We start from the raw sequence: 6271 nt of genomic DNA, 5'->3' as shown, positions 1-6271 counted from the left end.
AGGGATTTTACTCTTCTGTTTCTGGTTAGGTTAACCAAAGGTTTATCAATTTTATTAATCTTTTTTAAAAAACAACTTTTTGGCATTGTTGTGGTCCCCGGGCAAAGTCTATCACCGCTCCGCTGGCTTTGCAAGCGTAATAGTACCATGTGCCACTGGGCTGTTAACAGCGAGGTGCAGGTCTGCTCTAGTTCCCCAGACCCAATTCTGTGAGCAGCTGCGATGTCAATCTTCACCCCCACTAACCAGATCTGCTTAACCAATGTGGCTGTAGTCGGATGAAGCGCGCTGGGAAGCGCTTCGAAATCGCCTGCTACAAAAACAAGGTCGTCAGCTGGTGAAGTGGAGTGGAAAAAGACCTTGATGAAGTTCTACAGACCCACTCAGTGTTTGTAAATGTTTCTAAAGGTCAGGTTGCAAAGAAGGAAGATCTCATCAGTGCCTTTGGAACAGATGACCAAACTGAAAGCTGTAAGCAGATTTTGACTGAAGGAGAAGTTCAAGTATCAGACAAAGAAAGACACACACAACTGGAACAGATGTTTAGGGACATTGCAACTATTGTAGCAGTCAAATGTGTGAACCCCGAAACAAAGCGGCCTTACACTGTTATCCTTATTGAGAGAGCCAGGAAGGACATCCACTATTCAGTCAAACCCAACAAGAGCACAAAACAGCAGGCTTTGGAAGTGGTAAAGCAGTTAAAGGAAAAAATGAACATAGAACGTGCTCATGTGGGGCTTCAATTCATTCTTCCAGTGAATGAAGGGAAGAAGCTGAAAGAAAAGCTCAAGCCACTGATCAAGGTTACAGAAAGTGAAGACTATCGTCAACAGTTAGAAATTGCATGCCCGATCCACCCAGGCTGCTTCAGAGAAATTGATGAGCTTATAAAAAAGGAAACAAAAGGCAAAGGTTCTTTGGAAATGCTCAATTTGAAAGATGTGGAAGAAGATGAGAAATTTCAATGACATCCCTCAATCTCACCAAGCATAAAACACTAAAAAGTGTTTTTTGATTCCAACAGGACTGTTTCATTTCTGTGATCTGCCAAGTCCTTACTCAAACTGACATTTTCTATCTTTGTGTTAACCGTGTACACAAAAAAACTTTCCTACGTAAGTATTACACTATGGGGATGATTGAATTTTTAAGTGGAGTTAAAACTTAAAGCAAAAATGAAAAATCCAAGATAAAAGTCCAGAGGAGCATTTTGCTGCTATATCATGCCTTTATAGCTTTTGAAAATGAAAGTTATTTGAGGGGCGGCACCTGTGGCTCAGTGAGTAGGGTGCCAGCCCCATATGCCGAGGGTGGCGGGTTCAAACCACCACCACCAGAAAACAAAAAAAATAGCAACAAAAAAATAGCCGGGTGTTGTGGCGGGCGCCTGTAGTCCCAGCTGCTCGGGAGGCTGAGGCAAGAGAATCGCGTAAGCCCAAGAGTTAGAGGTTGCTGTGAGCCGTGTGACACCACGGCACTCTACCCGAGGGTGGTACAGTGAGACTCTGTCTCTACAAAAAAAAAAAAGAAAGTTATTTGAGGCAGCTCTTTGTGGATAAAAAGTTAAATTTTGTACAGTACAGTGAGATTATTTGGAAGATGTGTCTATATGACAAAAGGGGATTATTTGCTGAAAAAGAAAACATAAGGTGTCTCAGTTCTATTTAATGAAATTTGTGTATAGGGGTAACTGTCGTGTCCTAACATTGATGATGACTTCCTGTTTATCTGGAAGAAAGACATACAATTACCGTGCAGAAATTAAATAATTTTCATTGAACGTGCTGTCAAACTTAGATTGTTATTGGTTAAAAAAGTCATTTATTCTAATTATTAAAGTTTATAATATATATTAATATAGCTAAAATTATATGTAATCAATAAAACCACTCTTATTTTTCTTCAACTATGGCTTGTGTTTCTAGCCAACTTCCTAACTCCCTTTGTTTGCTCTGCCTTGGTGGTATGGTTGGGGAGTTGCCAGGAGGATTAAGTAAATCATCATGCCTAGTGCTTAGGATAGGGCCTGTTCTAATAAGCATCTCATAAATCTTAATTAACATTTGGGAGGTAATTGTATTTAATTATTTTAGTATTTAGCCCCAGCCAAATTGCAACCAAAAATTATCCGGGTGTTGTGGCAGGCGCCTGTAGTCCCAGTTACCTGGGAGGCTGAGGCAAGAGAATCACCTAAGCCCAGGAGATGGAGGTTGCTATGAGCTGTGTGACACCATAGCACTCTACTGAGGGCGATAAAGTGAGACTGTCTCTACAGAAAATAAAAATAAATAAAAATAAAATCTGTCCTCAAAAGAGTTACACTTCTAGAATATAAGTTAGAGATTCACTCAAAACAAACAGATGTATTTGTAGACACCAATTTTTATTTTAAACTGAAAACAAAGTTCTTGACTTAAACAGGTCCTGGTGGGTTTTACAAGCACACAGAAGCTGCTACTAATACAAGTTCTCAGAAATGTCCCTTTTTCTTTAAATAACTTCAAAGTATTTTCCCATACTATTAGAGGGACTATTCTTGTTTTGTAACATGGGAATGAACCCTTTTCTGTGAATTTTGCTGTTTTGATGCAGTCCTTAAGAAGGCCCTTCACTGCTTCATTTTCATATGCATAGTGTGTGGTTTTGTAAAGATGATCTAAACTTGAAGCCCCAGGAGAAAATTTTAACCAATGAAGTCTACGCGCTCTCCACCTTGAGGAGTTAAAGTGATGTTTCAGATTGAAAATCATAATTATTAAGAATATTCAGTAACTACTGCATCTTAGGAAAAGATAAGCAAGTAATATGACACTGCCTTAAGTTTTTCTGATTCTGATTAGTCATCTCTTCTAAAAGCTGGAACTTCAAGAAATGTTAAATATAGACCATGCTTCTGAACTTATAAAAAAAATTTTCACCGTATATTAATTTCATTACTCAAAGGAGTTAAAATTCTTGTTCATGGTCATCTTCCCAGTACCACCCTATAGTGCATTATTTTAAGGATTGATCTGTTTTGCATTTTCTTTTTTTTTGTAGAGACAGAGTCTCACTTTATGGCCCTGGGTAGAGGACCGTGGCCTCACACAGCTCACAGCAACCTCCAACTCCTGGGGCTTAAGCGATTCTCTTGTCTCAGCCTCCCGAGTAGCTGGGACTACAGGCGCCCGCCACAACGCCCAGCTATTTTTTGGTTGCAGTTTGGCAGGGGCCAGGTTTGAACCCGCCACCCTCGGTATATGGGGCCGGCGCCTTACCGACTGAGCCACAGGCACCATCCTGTTTTGCATTTTCAATACAAGCTAGTAGCACATGTATATATATTTGGTCAGAGTGATGTTTCAGAATTAAGCCTCTTCTATCAGTACAGTTCTATTCTGTGAAGTTTCCCTTTTACCCCCTATACGATTATTTTCGCCACCTTCTGGAACTCTATACCACATTGAAATTCATTCAAAGGCCTTGACTTGTCCCACCTTGTATTAGAGACAGCTACTTAAATAGTTCTTCCATGCTAGATTGTGAGCTCTTTAAGGGCCAGGGACTTAGACGTGTGTATATTTCACCATTCTGTGGACCTGGTAGATGTGGAATAAACGTCTATGAAGTGATAAAAAAACAAAACAAAACAACTTTTTGATTCATTGATTTTTTTTGTTTGTTTGTTTGTTTTTCAGTTTTTGGGCAGGGCTAGGTTTGAACCTGCCACCTCCTGCATATGGGCCAGCACTCCACTCCTTTGAGCCACAGGCACTTCCCTGATACATTGATCTTTTGAATAATTCTTTTGTTTTCCATTTCATTTAATTCTGCTCTAATTTTGGTGATTTCTTTTCTTCTGCTGAGTTCGGGGTTGGAATGTTCTTCCTTTTCCAGTTGCATTTAGTTGTGGACTTCCTCTCTTTCTGTTCTCTTGAGGAAGGCTTGCAATGCTATAAATTTCCCTCTTAGGACTGCCTTTGCAGTATCCCATAGGTTCTGATAATTCGTGTTACATTGTTATTTTGTTCCAAAACTTTGGTAATTTCCTGCTGAATCTCATCTATGACCCAGATATCTTTCAGCACAAGGTTATTTAGCTTCCAAGACTTTGTATGAGTATGAAGATTCCTATTGTTGTTGAGTTCAACTTTAATTCCATGATGGTCCAAGAAAATACAAGGAATAATTTCTATTGTTTTTTTTTTTTTTTGAGACAGAGCTTCAAGCTGTCACCCTGGGTAGAGTGCTGTGGCATCACAGCTCACAGCAACCTCCAACTCCTGGGCTCAAGCGATTCTCCTGCCTCTGCCTCCCAAGTAGCTGGAACTACAGGTGCTCACCACAATGCCTGGCTATTTTTTGGTTGCAGCCATCATTGTTGTTTGGCGGGTCAGGGCTGGATTCGAACCTACTAGCTCAGGTGTATGTGGCTGGTGCCTTAGCTGCTTGAGTTACAGGCATTGAGCCAATAATTTCTATTCTTTAACATTTGCTGAGGTTAGACTTGTGACCTAAGATGTGATCAATTTTGTAGGATGTTCCATGGGCTGATGAGAATAATGTGTATTCAGTTTTATTAGGATGAAATGTTCTGTAGATATCTAAGTCCAAAATATCTTTACTTAGTTTAATCTTGGAGGATCTATCCAACACTGCCAAAGAGGTTTTAAAATCTCCAACTATTGGGCATCGCCTGTGGCTCAAGGAGTAGGGTGCCAGTCCCATATGCCGGAGGTGGCGGGTTCAAACCCAGCCCCGGCCAAAAACCACAAAAAAAAAAAAATCTCCAACTATTATGGTGCAGGAAGATATCAAATTGCTCATGTCTGTTAGGGTCTCCTTTATAAAGTGAAGAGAATTCTGGTTGGGTGTATAAATGTTAATAATTGAAATCTCTTCATGTTAAGTGTTTCCCTTGACAAATAAGAACTGGCCATCCTTATCTTTCTTTATAATTGTTGGTTTAAAGCCTATTGTATCTGCAAATAAAATTGCAACACCTGCTTTTTTTCTGATTTCCATTTGCCTGAATTATAGATGTCCATCCCTTCACATTGAGTCTATTTTTATCCTTTAAGGCAGTGGTTCTCAACCTTCCTAATGCCACAACCCTTTAATACAGTTCCTCATGTTGTAATGACCCCAAGCATAAAATTATTTTTGTTGCTACTGTATAACTGTAATTTTGCTACTATTATGAATCGTAATGTAAATATCTGATATGCAGGAGAATCCCAAAGGCATAGCAACCCACAGGTTGAGAACCACTGCTTTAAGGTAAGGTTAAACTCTTGTATGCAACAGATATCTGATCTGAGTTTATGTACCCAGTCAGCCAACCTATGCTTCTTTAGAGGACAATTTAAGCCATTCACATTAATTGAAAGAATTGAAAAGGATGATAGTGTTTTGGGTGTCATGTTTTTCAAATGTCTAGCATATATTTTTAGTCCTTACCCTATTGTGGAAGTTAGGTTTTGTTCAAAAGTTTCTGGGTGAGTTTACTTTGGCCATGGACCATTCTGCTGGTCACTATGGAGGATGGGACTGAGAATATCCAGGAGAGCTGGTTTAGTTATGGCACATTTCTTCAACATCTGTATGTCATCTGCTTTCTCCATCATGGAGGAAGCTTAGTTTAGCTTAGTTTTAGGAGATTGAAAGTCGAAGACCAACCTCTTCTGGCTTGGACGGCTTTGGCTGAGAGATCTGCTGTCATTCTGGTATTTCTCCCTTTGTATGTAATGCTTTTCTTACGTCTGGTTGCTTGCAGAATTTTCTCCTTTGTCTTATCTTTGGTGAATTTAATTACAATGTGCCTGGGAGATGCTTTATTTGGATAGAGTCATGCTGGGGTTCTAAAACTGTCTGCTATCTGAATTTCAGTATCCCTTGCAATGCTTGGAAAATTCTCTTCCATAATCTCTTGGAGTAAAGCGTCTGTGCCTTTCAGACCATCTACTTTTCCATCAAGATTTCCTATAAGATGAATGTTTGATCTTTTGGAGTGGTTCCACAACTCTTCCAGGAAAGATCAATTTTTGCTCTCCATCTGTCTGCCTCTTTGAACGTTTGGGCACATTTCAAAAGCTTTGTCTTTGATTTCAGAAATCCTTTCTTCTGCCTGCTCCACCCTATTACTAAGGGATTCTACTGAATTTCAGAGCTCCTCGAATAATTGTTTCATTTCACTGAATTCTGCTATCTGCTTTCTCTTATGTCCATATCCTTGGTAAATTTGTCTTTGAATTCATTTACTTCTTGAAACAACTTTTGTACAACTTTT

The 6271-nt window shown here is 39.5% G+C and overlaps 1 pseudogene; it reads left to right on the top strand.

The window, feature by feature from the left end:
* Positions 1 to 222: 222 nt before the first annotated feature.
* Positions 223 to 1203, top strand: LOC128586311 (ribosome maturation protein SBDS-like; annotated as a pseudogene).
* Positions 1204 to 6271: the final 5068 nt, after the last annotated feature.

This window comes from Nycticebus coucang, chromosome 5 (genome assembly GCF_027406575.1).
Source record: "Nycticebus coucang isolate mNycCou1 chromosome 5, mNycCou1.pri, whole genome shotgun sequence".
Taxonomy (NCBI): Eukaryota; Metazoa; Chordata; class Mammalia; order Primates; family Lorisidae; genus Nycticebus; species Nycticebus coucang.
The sequence above is the reverse complement of the archived record's forward strand: the minus strand, read 5'-3'. Positions and strand labels throughout refer to the sequence as shown.